The sequence below is a fragment of the Gossypium hirsutum genome, chromosome D05, assembly GCF_007990345.1.
Source record: "Gossypium hirsutum isolate 1008001.06 chromosome D05, Gossypium_hirsutum_v2.1, whole genome shotgun sequence".
In the NCBI taxonomy this organism is placed as follows: Eukaryota; Viridiplantae; Streptophyta; class Magnoliopsida; order Malvales; family Malvaceae; genus Gossypium; species Gossypium hirsutum.
The window spans coordinates 53,917,727-53,938,369 of NC_053441.1; positions in this window are offsets into that span (position 1 = coordinate 53,917,727).

Consider the following 20,643-nt stretch of genomic DNA (forward strand, 5'->3'; position numbering starts at 1 on the left):
TTCAAACGTGCATGTAGTTATAGGAATAAAATAGGCAGGTCGTAACTGTAAACCATGTACTTGACGGGATAAATGTGTGTGAACTGTGCAATTAATTATTGTGTGTGTGCGAGAGAGCATAATATTAAAGGCGAGCTAATATACTAAAGAGGTATGTGTGTATATATACAATATATATGCGTGGGTTTTGTTATAAATAATATATATGTATATGGATTTTGTAATGCTTGCAAACTAATATAAAAATATAATATGAACTCTTATAACATGTGAATTTTACTGATAATGTACTTCTATGCATGCACGAACCAGTATGTGAATTATTAGCTTTACCGTAATGCAAGCTCTGATTAGTGCAAAATTATATTAACATGAAATGCTAGGTGCGAGCTCAACTGTAGTGTGAGCCAATTATATTAGCGTACTATGTTATATTGTGAACCATGTTAAATGTAACACCCAAACCCGGCCTAGACATTACGGTCGAATTAGGAGGGTTACATCCTCACATAAAACATTCATGTTTAACTTTCATAAAAACTTGATTTTTATTTTATCCTAGAAAATTAAAGTTATCAAATTTATCGAATTCATAGCAATCATATGACCATGTGAAAATACCTTGTCGAAAACCTTGTAACCCAATTCTATTAAAAAATCCCTTATACGTGACCAGTTAAGTTGTAAATCATTATGTCAGTTTCCAAAACTTTGGAATTGGAAAGAAAAACATTTAGAATTTTATCTTTTAAAACCATCATTTATTATTGATTTCGCCATCTTGATTAAAATTCCGTTTATGGGTAAAATTTTGCATAATTAATACAAAAAAACCAAATTAATGTCCCAAACATAATGTAAAGGTCCAAAAGTCCGTAAAGTCCATAAAAATTCAAAACATAGTAAACCAGATAAAGTTTAAATCCAGTCATGTGAAAAACTGAACTCCTCAGTCGCCGTCCAATCCCAAGCCAAGGATCACCTGAAATGAAACATATAAACGAGTGAGTGGTACACCTAGTGTGTGACTTGGCCCACATATCACTTATACATATAGAGCTTTCATCAAAGCAAAGTTTCTAGTCATACATCATATAACATATCAGAGGTTATCATATCTCATATCAAATATATCATGTCTCATATCATAGCATATCATATTTCATATCAAAACATATCATATAACACATCATAGCATATCCTACCCTCAACCGCTACACAAATAAAATTGTGTAGTCGCCATAATTTCAATATGCAGCTGAGCTGTCAGATAGAAATTTACGGTCTAGTCACCATAATTGCAGTAAAACTTCCTTACAGAACATGCTATACAAATACGTATCCTATAGCTTACGCAGCATTCATGTCTAAACATAGATTTAGAGAACATAATATAGCACATAACATATACAAAACGAACTTACAGAACATGCTCTCTAAGCTTCTTTATGAATAACTTACCTAATTTTCTGCTTTTATAGGCTTACCAAAATGCCCATGGATCCAAATTTTTAAATCCCTAAATTGGCCCCCAAACGGGCCCTCAAAATTAGCCAAAAGGGCCCATATTGCCAAACAAGCCAGCCCGTGTGATCCACACGGTCTACCAATCCAAGCTATGTAATCGTTCATGATTGTGTGCTCCACACGGCTTGGCACATCACCTACCACACGGCCATATGGTCGTGTGACTCCGGGTAGTTTCAAAACACAACCCTGTTTTGTAATTTTTTTCGAGTTTCTGACAAATTTTTTGGGTTAGACCACACACCTGATGATGAAATTGATTAACCACACAATCGGGGAACCCACGAATCCTACAATAATCATAAAAATCACAATGATTAAATATCAATTAACAACACCAAAAATTTTCATTCCAAAGTTAAGACTTAACACAAAATCCCTAAATTCGATACTAAACCCACTCACCACAAAATTAACAGCAACTTGTGTTGCTCTTGACCACCTAAAGATCCTAAGCCTCACGAATATCGCTTAGAAGAGAGAGAAAAACCCACCAATTGCAAAGTTTACAAATATCAAAATGAAACTTCTAACCTCTACACGAACATAAACACCCCCTTACCACCAAAACATTCACAGACAACTTACTCGTAAAATGGGAAGACAAAACCACGACCAACACCTCTCACCAAGAGAAAAGGAAAATGCAACAAACACAGATAACAGAGAGTAACGCAAGAACCAAATTGATCAAGAAAATCAAGAAAGCAAAAAGAAGCATAGAAGAGGAAGAATCAAAAGAACTAAAGAGAGAAAAGTGGGAAAAATAAACTAAAAAAAAAGTGAAAAGATAGGGTTGTTTGAACATGCAAAAGATTGAGCAAAACTAGGGATATTATTTTTTATATCAAAAATAATATAAATATAAATATCTTGTTAAAACCTATCCTACAAAATTCTACCAGATTTCTTTAGAGTTCAAATTGAATTCAACCTCCAACGAATAGCAAAGTATTTTCAAAATTGTACACTACAAGATTCGAAAACAAGACCAAAAAGTAAGCTAACAAACACTTTACCACCACACCAACAAGCTCATTCTATCATAATTTGAATGGAAATAACATTTAAGTCTAAAAGACCAGGGATTGGATTAGAGACAAAAATTAACAAAATTCCAAAAGGTAGGATTTGAACTTAAAACCTCTCACACACATATAGAACACATAACCACTAAACCAAATTAAATTACTTCTTATAATTTTAACTTTCCATATTAAAGAAACTTCGGGGTGTTACAACTCTTCCCTCCTTAAAGAAATTTCGGCCTCGAAATTTTACTTGACTCAAAAAGATAGGGATACTACTGACGAATTAAGTCCTCAGGCTCCCAAGTGGCCTCCTCTGAACCATGATTCCACCATAGAACATTAACTAATAGAATGGTCTTCCTCCTCAAGACCTTAACCTCATGATCCAAAATATGTACCGGTTCCTTCTCAAAACACAAGTCCAACCTTAACTCAATCTTTTCCACTGGAACCACATGCGAAGGATTAGATCGATAATGCCTCAACATAGATACATTAAAGACATCATAAATACGATCCAACTATGGAGGCAACTCAAACTGATATGCTATCAACCCAACATGCCTTACAATTCAATATGGCCCAATGAATCGAGGGCTTAACTTTCCCTTACGACCAAACCTGAGAACCTTCTTCTAAGGAATACCTTAAGAAAAACACGAGCAACCACTTCAAACTCAATGTCATACCTTTTAAGGTCCGCATCATACCTTTTAAGGTCCGCATAAGAGTTCTATCTATCAGAAGCGGCCATAAGTTGATCTAGAATCAAGCAAACGTTATCCTTAGTCTCAGCCACCATTCAGAACCCAAAACATTCCTCTCCCCCAACTCTGGCCACCAAAGCGGAGTGCAACATTTTCTACCACACAGTGTCTCAAAAGGGGCCATTTGAATGTAACACCCCTAACTCGAATCCATCACCGGAATAGGGTTAAAGAGCATTACCAGAGATTACAAATAAAACAGAACAGAAATTTCAAACATTTCATAACATATCAATATTAATATTAAAACCAATCAAAATGATACATATTATCCCTTATACTAGCCATCGATGCCCTAAATATGCATTAGAAATAAGTCGGGACTAAATCAAAAACTTAGAGAATTTATCAAAAAATAATAAAAATCTTCAAAGCTATAGGGGTCATACGGCCGTGTGGCCAGACCGTATGGGCATTCAAAATAGGGACACACAGTCGTGTCCCAGCTCGAGTCCGTACCCGTGTAACTCACTGACTTGGGCCACACGGCCAAGCCACACACCCGTGTGCTAGGCCGTGTACCCTTCAAAGTAGCCTTACACGCCCGTGTGCTAGGTCATGTGCTAGGCCCTGTAACACCCTGACTTATAACCCTTTGAAAGTTATAGGGGACACACAACCATGTCACTTGGCCGTATGTCACACAGCTGAGACACACGCCCGTGTCTCTGCGTATGTAGACGAAAATAGGCTATTTTACAAGCCATTTTTCTCACCCAATTTGGCATCGACCTACACCCAAAAAATGTACACATACACAAGATATAATAAGGAACCCAAAACAAGCATGATCAAGCTTTAAACATATGGTATATTCATATACAACCAATATGCCCTTAGGCACCTCAAATGACAATTCATAAACATGTATAAGTATGAACATAATTTGATCACTTGTTTCAACAAAGACTTGACAAAAACTATACCATATTAATTACTTACCAAAACACATCCATTTGGTACCAAAATACCATTCTAAAACTAACATCAAATGACCAAATAAATCATATCCACAAATGTACCAATTTACAACAATTTCATCAAGCTACAAGGCTCATACCAAATACATATTCAAACTACCATTTTACCTTCCATCATTCACCCACAATTCAAGCCACATATCAACCATATTAAGACAACTTATATACATGTCAAAACATACCATTTCATCAACAAAATGCCAAAATTCAAACCAACCAAATGGTCATTTCCAACAAAACATATAGGCCAACATTAGCCAAAACAACCTATACATGCCATTATAACCGAAATTAAACCAACCGAAAGTACCAAAAGAACTGATGGATAGTGTGATATAGCTTCAACAAGCTTCCAACCTGAACGAGCTTCCGATTTACTAAAAACACGAAAAATACACAGAGTAAGCATTTAACCTTAGTAAGTTAGTATAACATAGAATTTAACTTACCATTTAGTCACAATTTAGGTAAGTAACATAGCATATCCCAACTCAAATTGGCCAAATGCCTAAGCACATATTTACCAACATGTTAGCCATGTAAAACAATTATAATAGCCAATAAACATGGATAAACATAACAACCAAGCAAGTTTTATATTATGTAGCATCCATTTCATGTTTCAATATATCATGTAATATCATTTTCATGTGTTTCATGTATATACCTGTAATAGTTCGTATTGAACTCATATTGTCTCGTAACAGAACATTGCCCATTGAACCATTTAGAATATTGTTGGATACTCAAGATAGCTCACACATAGTGTGCTAAACTATAATCCGTCAAATCATGTACATGTATGCTCTTACAAGCTATGAATCGGTATGTTCTCATGAGCTGTAAATCGGTAAGCTCATATGAGCTGAATATCGGTAAGCTCATATTAGGTGAAAATTGGAAAACCTAATGACCTGTCTTTTCTATCCTACGAATTCCTAAGGTTCAAACAGGACTCGGTAATCGTCATACATCACCAGATATGCGACTGGTATTGATACATGGAAATTATACAAAGCACATATATATAATTCAATTAAAACATTCAAATAAAAAATTTAATTACACGAACTTACCTCGACAAGTATACGTAGATATGAAGGCGATTAATCTGAGACTTTCTCTTTGCCTCGATCTAAATCCGTACAAGGTCTAACTGGATCTATACAATTAAATTTAACTCGATTTAATATATTTCTCATTCAAATTAGTCCAAAACTTATTTTTGAAAAAATTATAATTTTGCCCCTATACTTTTATTTTTTTTACAATTTAGTCCTCAGGCTCGAAAAATGTAATTCATTCAATTTAAACCTTACCCAAGCCTAGCCAATTTTTATACATATTAATAGCAGCCCATATATTTCATAATTTCACAATTTCACCACATAATATTTTCTATTTTTCAATTTAGTCCCTATTTGACAATTTCACTACAAATTCCTTTACAAAAGTCAATCTAACAACGACCATTCACTTTCTATCATCAAACTTCAAAACTCATATGTATTCATCAATGGTAAAACCCTAATAGTTTAACAGTTTCACAAATTAGTCCCCGGGATAGCTAGATTAAGCTACAATGATCCCGAAAACATAAAAATCATTAAAACGGGACAAAAATCACTTACCAATTGAGTTTGTAAGCTTGGTCGAATATCAAGCTCAAAAATGGCTTTCTAAATTCCTCATTTCGGTTGAAGAAAGAACATAAAAGATGAACACTTGATTTTGTTTTATTTATTTTATCTGTAATTACTAATTTCCGAAATTAACTTTAACAGTTAAACCAAATTTCAAAACTGCCAAGCCAACATATTCCACTAACTCATAAATAAGGACTTCCACTTTAAAGCCCTATAGTTTTAGCTATTAAAGCTCAACTTTTTCATTTTACGTGATTTAGTCCTTTTATCAAATTAAGCATGTAAATGGTAAAATTTCTTAACAAAATTTTTATACGGTATTTCTATCATACTGTATACAATAAAATAATAATAAAATAAATTTTTCAACTTCAGATTTGTGGTCCCGAAATCACTATTCTGATTTCACTGAAAACGGGTTGATACACTGAAAGTTATTATTGTAAGTAAATTAAGCTAGTGGCAGGAACTCCTCCCAACTACCTCGAAAGTCAATCACACAAATCTGAAACATATCCTCTAAAATTTGAATTACTCTCTCAGACTGACCATCAGTCTGTGGATGGAATGTTGTACTGAAATCCAATCGAGTACCCAAAGCCTCATGTAACTTCTACCAGAAGTGAGAAGTAAATCGAGGATCACGATATGAGATAATTGATACCGGAACCCCATGAAGCCTAAAAATCTTAAAAACGTAAAGCTTTGCTAACTTCTGTAAAGATTTATCGGTCTTAATCGAAATAAAGTGAGCAAACTTAGTCAAAGGGCCACAATAACCCATACTAAGTCCTTCTTAGTAGGTGTCAAGGGTGACCTACTAACAAAATACATAGTTTCCCGTTCTTATTTCCACAGTGGAATCTTAACGGGTTGAAGTAATCCAGAAGGAAGCTAGTGCTCAGCCTTAACTTGCTGGCACGTCAAATAATGTGACACTAAATCAGTTACCTCACTTTTCATCCCAGGCCACAAATACAACTCTCAAAGGTCACATTACATCTTATTGCCACCGGGATGCATAGCATAAATGCTACTATATGCTTCCCGCAGAATAGATTAGCTCAGATCCACATCCTTAGGCACACAAATACGACCCTGAAAACATAGAATACCATCATTATTAAACCCGAAGTCCAAAGTCTTACCCTCATCTATCTACTGAACCGAACTGATCAAAGACTCATTGAATAGTTGTTTACTCTTAATCTCCTCTAACCAAGATGGTTCAACTTGCAACTCAACTAGAATCACACCATCATCAAACAAACTTAGGCAAGCAAACATCGCCCTTAACACAGACATAGGTCTACGACTTAGAGCATCGGCCACCACGTTGGCCTTACTAGAATGATACTATATCGAACAATCATATTCCTTAAGCAACTCGATCCAATGATACTATCTAAGATTCAACTCCTTTTGGGTGAGGAGATACTTAAGACCCTGGTGGTCGGAGTAGATGATTCACCTCTCACCATACAAATAGAGCCTAGAAATCTTAAATGCAAAAATAATTGTGGCAAGCTCGAGGTCATGAGTCGTATAATTGCCCTTGTGCTGATTAAATTGTCTAGACGCATACGCTACCACCTTACCTTCATGCATCAACACACAACCCAAACTAATATGCGACGCATCATTATAAATAACAAACTCTTTTCTAGATTCTGGCTGAATCAGAACGAGTGCCTTAGTCAAAATTGTTTTAAGCTTCTCAAAGCTCATTTGTTGCTTAACAACCCAAACAAATGTAGCGTTCTTACAAAGAAACTTAGTCAAATGGGCTATTATCAAAAAAGAATTCCTTAAAAAACCTCTGATAGTAACCCACTACACCTAAAAAACTCCAAAGCTCAGCCACATTCCTAAGCTATTTCTAATCCAGAATAGTCTTTATCTTCTTAGGATCCACTCCGATACCTTCAGCAAAAACCACATGCCCTCGAAACATAACCTCACTCAACCAAAACTCAAATTTACTTAACTTGGCATTTGGTTCCTTTTCACGAAGAATCTAAAGAACTATCCAAAGGTGTTTATCATGATCATCATTGGTCTTAGAGTATACCAAGATCTCGTCGATAAATAATATGATGAACTGATCTAATTATGGATGAAAAACTTTATTCATGACATCCATGAACGTTGCCAGTGTGACAGCCCAAAGTTGACCCTAGTCGGGAAGTGGTTTCGGGACCGCTAAATCGAGTCACCGAAACGTTTGAATGTGATACTTATTGTCTAGAATATGTAATTATGAATGTGTGAAAATTTCAAGCTTCAATTTGGTTGATTTCATGTGAATTTAGTCAATAGGACTTATGTGAGAAAATTCTAAAATGTGATAGGTCAATGTGTGAGGACCTATTAGTGCATGTGGACAAAGGGGGGACTTGCATGTCAAATTCCCCCCCTAATGAGTAGTGGCCGGCCATGACAAAGAATGATGGGCAAAACATGTCATGAAACATGTTTTGTTAGTGGAAGAATAAAATAAGGAGTATGGGTAATAAAGAAATGGAAACAAAAGAAAAAAAAATGTGTGTGTAGTGTTTGTCCCCCCCCCCATTGCCGTGAGCTAAAGAAGAGAAAGGGGGAATTTTGTTCATCCTTTTCTCATCTTCATGCTTGCCAAAAACTAGAAAGAAAAACAAAGAAAAATTTTCTCATCCTTTGGTTCATCCTTGGCCAAAAATTTTAAGGAGGAAAGAAGAAGAAAGGTGAAGAGATTCGGCCATGCATGTAGCTAGGCTAAGCTCAAGAGCAAAGGGGAAATAAAACCGATAAAGGGAAGGAAAAAGTGGTTGAATAGCTAGCGGAATCGTTCGACAACACCCGAGGTAAGTTCTTGAGTAAGAGAGCTTAAATTTCGATGTGATTAAATCATGCTCTATGTGTGGCTATTGAGCCGAATGTGCAAGGACAATATGTGCCTTGTGTTTGAGTTTCGTAAACGAAAATGAAATATGAATGTACCATGAATTATTGTTAGATGTGTATGATTAATTGAATGCTGTCCGGGCTAAGTCCCGAAGGCTTTGTGCTAAGCGAATATATCCGGACTAAGATCCGAAGGCCTTTGTGCGAGATACTAAATCCGGGTTAAGTCCCGAGGGCATTCGTGCGAGTTATTAAAGCCGGGTTAAGTCCCGAAGGCATTCGTGCGAGTTGTTAAATCCGGGTTACGTCCCGAAGGCATGGTGTGAGTTACTAAAACCGGGCTATGTCCCGAAGGCATTTGAACGAGGAGCTATATCCGGTTAAATCCCGAAGGTACGTGATTTGGTAATGAATGAGCTTGCTGTAAAATTCCAGCGAATACTCGAAAAACATCCCAATATGGGGATATGTTACGTAGGTGTTGAATATTAATCGAGCCCTTACAAATAAATGTTCGCTCAGTTGATAAACGAGCTACCGGCCTTCGGCCAAGTTAGTTTATTGTGTATGTACATAAGGGTTGTTAATGTTGTGAAGCAAGTTTGATATCGGCAAATTGCGTATTATGAAATATTCCGTTTAGCTAAATGTGTGCTATTATTTGTGCATGCTGGAATTCCTTGCTCAAACTTACTAAGCATAAATTGCTTACTCGTTACATTGCTCCTCTGTTTTATAGATTTTTGGTTCTCCAGCTATCGGACTCGGGATCTTGAAGTCGAAGTCGCCCACACTATCAAAGGCTCTTTTGGGTACTATTTCGGTTGAATTTTGTTATGGCATGTATAGGACTACCCATCGTTGTCTTTCGAGTACTTAATGAAATGTATAAGTGTACAGCCATGCGAAAATGGCTTGTAGAAGTGGAGTATGGCATTAGACCATTCGTATTTATGAATGTATAGATGGTTTCATGATGTAACTATAGTTGGAATGGAAGTGTTGAGCAAATGACCAGCCACTAGAATGGCTAAGTATGATCATATGTGGGCTTATGTATGACAAGGCCCTAGTTGGTCCATGAAACCCCAATTTAGGTAAGGTTTACTTTGAAAACAGAAGCTGATAGCAGCAGTGGTGTGGATTGGAAAAATCACAAGAATTCGTAGGAGTGGAATTAAATAGTGAATAAATTATGTAATCGAACCTTCATGAGTCTACTTTCATATGGAAGTATTGAAACAATCATAGGAACAGTACAGTAAGAGATATTCGGGTTCTTGTGGAACAGGGCCAGAACAGTTTCTGGATTCCCTGTTCCGACTTTGGAAATTCACTATAAATTGACCAGAGATAATTAGGGGTCATACCATATATTTATGGATTCCTCTCTAAGTCTAGTTTCCATAGAAATAAACGGCATCAGTATTGAAGCTCTGTGCAGAGAGATATCCCAGTCGTAATGGGAAAAGGTCAGTGTAGTCGACCCCTGTAACATGGGAGACTTTGACTAATAAACTGTACTAATTGGCCCGACCAAAAATTCTAGAAAAAAATACATAGGTGGGGACATGAGTCTAGTTTCAGGGAAAAACCACAAAACTGATTTTCGAGTTGTGAAACTCAAGATATGATTTTTGAAGCGACTAGTACTCAGACTGGGCAGTGTCTAGAAAAATTTTTCAAAGCTTGTTGACATCTCGTGTCCGACTCCGGTGTCGGTCTCGGGTTCGGGGTGTTACATTTTATTGGTATCAGAGCTACGGTTTAGTCGATTCTAGGACTACCGTAATGTTTTGGGTCTAGCTATACATGCCATTTTATGTGATTACTTGATAGTGTGGTGATTTCTGACAATCGTAAATGTGTTTATTTATAGTAATGGATCCCGATCGTGACCGAGAAGTAGCTGATGATCTTGAGAGTGTAGCGCCTGCTCCCGCACAAGGGACAGTGCCGGCGGACTCTCAACCTAATGCTAGTAATCAGAATGATGAAGCTAGACAAGCATTCTATAGCGTGATGAATGATTGGTTTAACCAATACATTCGAACTAATATGGCTGTTCCACAACCTCCATTCCCGACAAATACTACCCCCGCACCTACAATACCACCGGTAACGGACCAAATAAGGTCAAATAAGCCCCCAGTTGACAGAATCCGAAAACATGGGGCTACTGAATTTAAGGCTATGGATAGCGATGATGCCGAGCAAGCTGAATTTTGGCTAGACAACACTATCCGGGTACTCGATGAGCTATCTTGTACACCCGATGAATGCCTAAAGTGTGCTATCTCCTTGCTACGTGATTCTGCCTACTATTGGTGGAGTACTCTGACTTCTATTGTGCCCCGAGAGCAAGTAACTTGGGAGTTTTTCCAAACTGAGTTTCGGAAAAAGTATATCAGTCAGAGATTTGTTGATCAAAAACGGAAGGAATTTCTTGAGCTTAAGCAAGGCTCCATGTCGGTTACTGATTACGAGCGAAAATTTGTTAGACTTAGCAAATACGCTCGGGAATGTGTTTCGTCCGAAGCTATTATGTGTAAACGCTTCGAGGATGGGCTGAATGAAGATATAAAAATGTTCGTTGGCGTTCTTGAAATACAAGAGTTCGTGGTACTTGTTGAACGAGCTTGTAAAGCCGAAGAGCTTAGAAAAGAAAGCAAAGAGTTGATGAGGGAACTAGAGAGTTTCGTAAAAGATCCTCGGGGAGGTCTCTTCAACAGACATCGAAGAGATTTCGAGATGATGTGGGCCAGTTTAGAGGCACTTCGGGCCTTTTTGGACGAGATCGTGATCGACCCCCTGTGGGTACACGAGGCACTTCGGTCGCCAGTGTTGGGAATGAACGTCGAGACAGGACGAAATGCCGATATTGCGGTAAATGGCATTCGGGGAGTTGTAGATTTCCTGACCGCTCCTGTTACAAATGCGGATCAGTGGACCACTTCATTAAAGATTGCCCGAGGTTGTCGGGGCAGAATGCAAATCAGAGTGGGAGACCGGGTGCTACCACTGCTCGAGGTAGACCATCTGGAAATATGGGCAATGCTGGTGGTGGTCAGAGAGGATCTAGAGATGATATAACCAGATCCGAAGCCCGTGCGCCTGCTAGAGCTTATGCTATACGTGCCCGCGAGGATGCTTCTTCGCCTGATGTTATTACCGGTACATTCACCCTCTTTGATACTAATGTAATTGCTTTGATTGACCCCGGTTCTACTCATTCTTACATATGTGAAACCTTAGCATCCAGTAAGACTTTACCTATTGAGTCTACTGAGTTCGTAATTCGGGTGTCAAATCCCTTGGGTCGTTACGTGCTTGTCGACAAAGTGTGTAAGAAATGTCCCCTGGAAATTCGAGGTTCCTGTTTCCCGGCGAACTTGATGCTCTTGCCGTTTGATGAATTTGATGTTATCCTTGGTTTGGATTGGTTGACCGCGCATGATGCGATTGTGAATTGCAAGAGCAAGACTATTGATTTGAGATGCGCAAATAACGAAGTAGTCCGAATTGAGTCTGCGGACTTAGAGGGGATGCCAGCTGTAATATCAGCAATGTTGGCACAGAAATATGTAAGAAAAGGGTGCGAAGCATACCTTGCGTATGTACTTGGTGACAAAGAATTAGAAAAGAAACCCGAATCTGTGCCGGTGGTTTGTGAATACCCGGATGTTTTTCCGGAAGAATTACCGGGTTTACCACCTGTTCGGGAGGTAGAGTTTGGTATTGAGCTTGTACCTGGGACTACGCCGATTTCAATAGCTCCATATCGTATGGCACCAACTGAGTTAAAGGAGTTGAAAGCTCAGTTGCAAGAACTGACGGATAGAGGTTTCGCTCGACCAAGTTTCTCACCTTGGGGTGCACCAGTATTGTTCGTGAAAAAGAAGGACGGAACCATGAGGTTGTGCATTGACTATCGTCAGCTGAATAAAGTGACGATAAAGAACAAATATCCGTTGCCGCGCATCGATGATTTGTTCGACCAACTGAAGGGAGCCTCAGTGTTCTCAAAAATAGATTTGAGATTGGGCTATTATCAGTTGCAAATTCGAGATTCAGATATTCCCAAAACTGCCTTCAGAACGAGATATGGTCACTACGAATTCTTAGTGATGCCGTTTGGGCTCACTAATGCCCCTGCAGTATTTATGGATTTGATGAATCGGATCTTCAGACCGTATTTGGATCGGTTCGTAGTGGTGTTCATTGATGACATTTTGGTCTATTCAAGAGACGAGACCGAACATGCTGAGCATCTGAGGCTAGTGCTGCAAATTTTGCGGGATAAGCAGTTATATGCTAAGTTCAGTAAGTGTGAGTTCTGGTTAAGAGAGGTTAGCTTCTTGGGTCATGTGGTATCCGCGTCGGGTATTCGAGTTGACCCGAACAAAATTTCAGCCATACTTGACTGGAAACCTCCGAGAAATATTACTGAAGTTCGGAGCTTTTTGGGGCTCGCCGGTTATTACCGACGATTTGTGAAAGGTTTCTCGATGATAGCCACACCAATGATGAAGCTACTTCAAAAGGATGTTAAGTTCGAGTGGACGGAGAAATGTCAGAAAAGTTTCAACCAACTGAAAACTCATTTGACTGAAGCTCCAATTTTGGTGCAACCCGAATCAGGTAAAGAGTTTGTCATTTATAGTGACGCATCCCTACTTGGGTTGGGTTGCGTATTGATGCAAGAAGGTCGAGTCGTGGCCTATGCGTCGAGACAATTGAAGCCTCACGAGAGGAATTATCCGACCCATGATCTCGAACTAGCTGCCATCGTGTTTGCTTTAAAAATATGGCGACATTATCTGTTTGGTGAGAAGTGCCATGTATTTTCGGATCACAAAAGTCTCAAATATTTGATGACTCAACGAGACTTGAATCTGCGACAAAGACGTTGGCTTGAGTTGTTGAAAGATTACGAGCTTGTCATTGATTACCACCCGGGAAAGGCTAACGTGGTTGCGGACGCCTTAAGCCGGAAGTCATTGTTTGCTTTACGAGCGATGAACGTGCATTTGTCTATTCTACCAGACAGTGTGTTAGTAGCTGAATTAAAAGCTAAACCATTATTGACTCACCAAATTCGTGAAGCTCAGAAAGTCGATGATGAATTGGTTGCAAAACGGGCTAAGTGTTTTCCGAACGAGGAATCGGAGTTTCAAATTGATGATGATGATTGTTTGAGGTTCAGAAATCGTTTGTGTGTTCCAAGGAATTCGGAACTCATTTCGATGATTCTGAACGAAGCCCATCGTAGCCGAATGTCAATTCACCCGGGGAGTACGAAAATGTACAACGATTTGAAACGTCAATTTTGGTGGCATGGTATGAAAGGGACATCTCTGACTTTGTTTCGAGATGTTTAATATGTCAACAAGTGAAAGCGGAACATCAAGTGCCTTCAAGATTACTTCAGCCGATCATGATACCCGAGTGGAAATGGGATCGAGTCACAATGGACTTTGTGTCCGGACTGCCATTGTCAACTAGTAAGAAGGATGCGATTTGGGTTGTTGTCGATAGACTGACTAAGTCGGCTCACTTTATCCCCGTGTGTATGGATTTTTCATTGGATAGACTAGCTGAATTGTACGTTTATCAAATTGTGAGATTACACGGGGTACCTGTTTCTATCGTGTCGGATAGAGATCCGAGATTCACCTCACGATTTTGGAAGAAATTGCAAGAAGCTCTGGGTACCAAGCTGCATTTTAGCACTGCTTTTCACCCCTAAACCGATGGTCAATCCGAGCGGATAATTCAGATACTTGAGGATATGTTGAGATGTTGCATCCTCGAGTTCAGTAGTTCCTGGGAACGGTATTTACCTTTGATTGAATTCGCTTACAACAATAGTTTTCAATCAAGTATTAAGATGGCACCTTACGAGGCTTTGTACGGTCGTAAATGCCGTACACCATTGTTTTGGACCGAGCTCGGTGAAAGTAAAATTTTCGGAGTTGATTTGATTAGAGATGCTGAACAGAAAGTAAAGGTAATCCGTGAAAGTCTGAAGGTAGCCACGGATCGTCAGAAATCGTACGCAGATTTGAAACGAAAAGACATCGAGTATCAGGTGGGAGACAAAGTGTTCCTTAAGGTTTCACCTTGGAAAAAGATACTCAGGTTCGGCCGTAAGGGCAAGTTGAGCCCAAGATTCATTGGGCCGTACGAAATCTCCGAACGAGTTGGTCCGGTTGCGTATAGATTGATTTTGCCCCCGGAGCTTGAAAAGATTCATGACGTCTTTCATGTTTCGATGCTTCGACGCTATCGATCTAATCCATCGCACATAATTAGCCCATCGGAGGTTGAAATTCAAGTCGACATGAGCTATGAAGAAGAACCGATGCGTATCCTAGCTCGTGAAGTGAAGGAGTTGCGAAACAAAAGAGTTCCGCTAGTAAAGGTGTTATGGCTCAAACACGGGATCGAGGAAGCTACTTGGGAGACCGAGAGCTCGATGAAAGAACGATACCCAAACCTATTTACCGGTAAGATTTTCGGGGACGAAAATTTCTTAAGTGGGGGAGAGTTGTGACAGCCCAAAGTTTACCCTAGTCGGGAAGTGGTTTCGGGACCGCTAAACCGAGTCACCGAAACGTTTGAATGTGATACTTATTGTCTAGAATATGTAATTATGAATGTGTGAAAATTTCAAGCTTCAATTTGGTTGATTTCATGTGAATTTAGTCAATAGGACTTATGTGAGAAAATTCTAAAATGTGATAGGTCAATGTGTGAGGACCTATTAGTGCATGTGGACAAAGGGGGGACTTGCATGTCAAATTCCCCCCCTAATGAGTAGTGGCCGGCCATGACAAAGAATGATGGGCAAAACATGTCATGAAACATGTTTTGTTAGTGGAAAAATAAAATAAGGAGTATGGGTAATAAAGAAATGGAAACAAAAGAAAAAAAATGTGTGTGTAGTGTTTGTCCCCCCATTGCCGTGAGCTAAAGAAGAGAAAGGGGGAATTTTGTTCATCCTTTTCTCATCTTCATGCTTGCCAAAAACTAGAAAGAAAAACAAAGAAAAATTTTCTCATCCTTTGGTTCATCCTTGGCCAAAAATTTTAAGGAGGAAAGAAGAAGAAAGGTGAAGAGATTCGGCCATGCTTGTAGCTAGGCTAAGCTCAAGAGCAAAGGGGAAATAAAACCGATAAAGGGAAGGAAAAAGTGGTTGAATAGCTAGCGGAATCGTTCGACAACACCCGAGGTAAGTTCTTGAGTAAGAGAGCTTAAATTTCGATGTGATTAAATCATGCTCTATGTGTGGCTATTGAGCCGAATGTGCAAGGACAATATGTGCCTTGTGTTTGAGTTTCGTAAACGAAAATGAAATATGAATGTACCATGAATTATTGTTAGATGTGTATGATTAATTGAATGCTGTCCGGGCTAAGTCCCGAAGGCTTTGTGCTAAGCGAATATATCCGGACTAAGATCCGAAGGCCTTTGTGCGAGATACTAAATCCGGGTTAAGTCCCGAGGGCATTCGTGCGAGTTATTAAAGCCGGGTTAAGTCCCGAAGGCATTCGTGCGAGTTGTTAAATCCGGGTTACGTCCCGAAGGCATGGTGTGAGTTACTAAAACCGGGCTATGTCCCGAAGGCATTTGAACGAGGAGCTATATCCGGTTAAATCCCGAAGGTACGTGATTTGGTAATGAATGAGCTTGCTGTAAAATTCCAGCGAATACTCGAAAAACATCCCAATATGGGGATATGTTACGTAGGTGTTGAATATTAATCGAGCCCTTACAAATAAATGTTCGCTCAGTTGATAAACGAGCTACCGGCCTTCGGCCAAGTTAGTTTATTGTGTATGTACATAAGGGTTGTTAATGTTGTGAAGCAAGTTTGATATCGGCAAATTGCATATTATGAAATATTCCGTTTAGCTAAATGTGTGCTATTATTTGTGCATGCTGGAATTCCTTGCTCAAACTTACTAAGCATAAATTGCTTACTCGTTACATTGCTCCTCTGTTTTATAGATTTTTGGTTCTCCAGCTATCGGACCCGGGATCTTGAAGTCGAAGTCGCCCACACTATCAAAGGCTCTTTTGGGTACTATTTCGGTTGAATTTTGTTATGGCATGTATAGGACTACCCATCGTTGTCTTTCGAGTACTTAATGAAATGTATAAGTGTACAGCCATGCGAAAATGGCTTGTAGAAGTGGAGTATGGCATTAGACCATTCGTATTTATGAATGTATAGATGGTTTCATGATGTAACTATAGTTGGAATGGAAGTGTTGAGCAAATGACCAGCCACTAGAATGGCTAAGTATGATCATATGTGGGCTTATGTATGACAAGGCCCTAGTTGGTCCATGAAACCCCAATTTAGGTAAGGTTTACTTTGAAAACAGAAGCTGATAGCAGCAGTTGTGTGGATTGGAAAAATCACAAGAATTCGTAGGAGTGGAATTAAATAGTGAATAAATTATGTAATCGAACCTTGATGAGTCTACTTTCATATGGAAGTAACGAAACAATCATAGGAATAGTACAGTAAGAGATATTCGGGTTCTTGTGGAACAGGGCCAGAACAGTTTCTGGATTCCCTGTTCCGACTTTGGAAATTCACTATAAATTGACCAGAGATAATTAGGGGTCATACCATATATCTATGGATTCCTCTCTGAGTCTAGTTTCCATAGAAACAAACGGCATCAGTATTGAAGCTCTGTGCAGAGAGATATCCCAGTCGTAATGGGAAAAGGTCAGTGTAGTCGACCCCTGTAACATGGGAGAATTTGACTAATAAACTGTACTAATTGGCCTGACCAAAAATTTTAGAAAAAAATACATAGGTGGGGACATGAGTCTAGTTTCAGGGAAAAATCACAAAACTGATTTTCGAGTTGTGAAACTCAAGATATGATTTTTTAAGCGACTAGTACTCAGACTGGGCAGTGTCTGGAAAAATTTTTCAAAGCTTGTTGACATCTCGTGTCCGACTCCGGTGTCGGTCTTGGGTTCGGGGTGTTACAGCCAGAGGATTAGTCAAGCCGAATGGCATAACAAGGAACTCATAATGCCCATAAAACGTCCTAAAAGAAGTTTTATGCAAACCAACCTCCTTAAACTTTAACTAATGATACCCAGAACGAAGATCAATTTTCTAAAACATAGATGGCCCATGGAATTAATAAAATAGGTCATCAATCCTCGAAAGTGGGTACTTATTCTTTGTCGTCAATTTGTTCAACTGACGACAATCCACACACATCCTCATAGAACCATCTTTTTTCTTGACAAAGAGAAGGTGCTCCCCATGGCGACACACTAGGCCGAATGAACCCCCTATCCAAGAGTACTTGAAGCTACAACTTTAACTCTTTTAGCGCCTTCGGTGCCATTCAATATAGGGTGATAAACACCGAAATGGTCCCTGGCATAACCTTAATTCTGAACTCAACCTCCCTAACCGGAGGTAATCCTAGAAACTCCTATGGAAAGACATCCGAAAAATCCTTAACAGTACGAACCGCTTCCACCTCCGAACCCACGATACTCGTACCATGCACATATGCCAAATATGCATCACATCCCTTACGAACCAACTTTTTGGCTACTAAAGTGAAGATCACATTAAAAAGGAAATCTTAACGTTCACCCACCATCACAACTTCCACATCATCTCTAACCTTAAAGGTCACTCTCTTTGATTTACAATCTAATCCAACTCGATTCTCCACAAAACAATCCACACCCAAAATCAAATTGAACTCTCCACACAGTAACTCTATCAAATCAAGCAAGAATACGAACCCTTGAAACTCAAGCGAACACCTCTTATACACTTTACTAACTCGGACAGGCTGACCAAAAGCACTAATCACAGAAAGTTCACAACTAGTATCCTCAGCCAAAATTCCCAAATTACCCTATATGCTACTAGATATGTATGAATGTGTAGCACCACAATCAATTAATGCAAAAGAAGATTAAAAAAATGCATAACAAATGTACCAGAAATCACATTAACCACATCCTTGTCCTTTCGACACCTCATGCATAAACTAAAGTTGATTGCCTAGCCTCAGCCTAAACTGTACCTCTGCTCAGTGCCTTTTGACCCCAACCACCACCGTACCTCCTCTCATCTGACCACGGCTTCTAGCAGGCTACTGAACAACCCTCTGAGGTTGAATCTGACCCTGAACTAAAGCCCACATCAGCTCAACCATACGAGGGCACTCGTAAATCTTATGCTCAGTGGACCCATATCTATAACATGCCCAAATCCTCCTCCAACACTCACCCGGATGGCTTCTATTGCAGAATTCATAAATTTGTACCTCCTCAATTCTAGCAACAGGTAAGGGTGAGCAAAATCTTATTCGATTTGAAAAACTTGATAAAAATTTCAAATCTTTCATTAAATTGTTTGAGTTATTTGAGTTAATCAAGTTATTAGGATCAACTCAAATAAAAAATTAAGTTTTTGGATTTAACTCAAAAATGAATTACACAATTCGAGTTATTCAAATATCTAAATAAGAAAAGCCAAAACTACACCAGTTTGATAAATGTTTACCTTTCTAAAGTTAAAAGCCAAAACCATTAAGTTGAAAGGCAAAATTACGTAATGTTTACTCATTAAGTTAAAAGGCAAAACCATTATATTGTTTATATAGTTAAATAATATTGTACTTCATCTACTAGTTAAACAATCGGTCCATGTAAATGCAACATTGATTATAAATAATAGGATTCGTTAACTTGACTCAACTTGACTTGAATTAAAATTTTTTTACTCAATCCGATTCGGTTTGATTCAAAAAAAATTCAAATTGAATTCAGTTCCTAAATGGGATTCGTCAATAACTCAAAATTTTTTAACTCGACTCGATAAAATACTCACCCCTAGCAATAGGCTCATGTCTGGCGACTTGCTTTGCCTACAGAGGTCTTTCATACCTGGCCCATTTCGTAGGCCACTAAGAAGAGCTAGAAGGACTCAAATCTCTCTTGTTCTTGTTCTAACTCTTCTCCCTCTCCCTCTTCTCACGCTCAGTGCGCTTAACCTCTTTAGCAATCTTTGCCTTGTCAACCAAGGCTTCCAAAACTCAGTCTCTCTAGGGAGCTATCAAAACCTTATAGTTATCCTTTAAACCCTCTTCAAAATAGATGCTCTTATTGTAATTAGTCTCAACCGGCCCACAACCATACCTACTCAGTCTAAAAAATCTGGCCTCATACACGGCCACTGATCTATCCCCTTGAGTCAACCCCATAAAATCCAGTCTATGACCTTAACATAGTTTGCTCCAACATACTTATACTGTAAGGCAGTCCAAAAATAAGCCCAATTCAACCGCTCAGGCTGTGTGCCATCCTCCACTGTAACACCCCTAACCCATCTTCATTGTCAGATTAGGGTTACATAGTATTACTAAGTAAAACAAAACATTTAATTTCACAACAGAAACAATCATACAAAATTAATGTTAACATATAACAATTAATTCTAATCATGGAAAATATACACTTATAGGCCTTAAATCGAGTCTACGGAGCTGTAAAAACAGTTTGGGAACAATCTGACATCAAATCAAAACAAAACAGAAAATTTTGGAAAAATATTAAAATTTGAGAAACAATGGTCACACAGCCGTGTGGTCAGGCCGTGTAACATAGTCCAAACCGTGTGGGCATTCAAAATATAAACACATGGCCATGTTTCAACCCATGTGCCCACTAATATGGGTATTTGAAATAAAGCCACACGACCGTGTCTGTAACACCCCGAACCCGAGGCCGTCGCCGGAGTCGAACA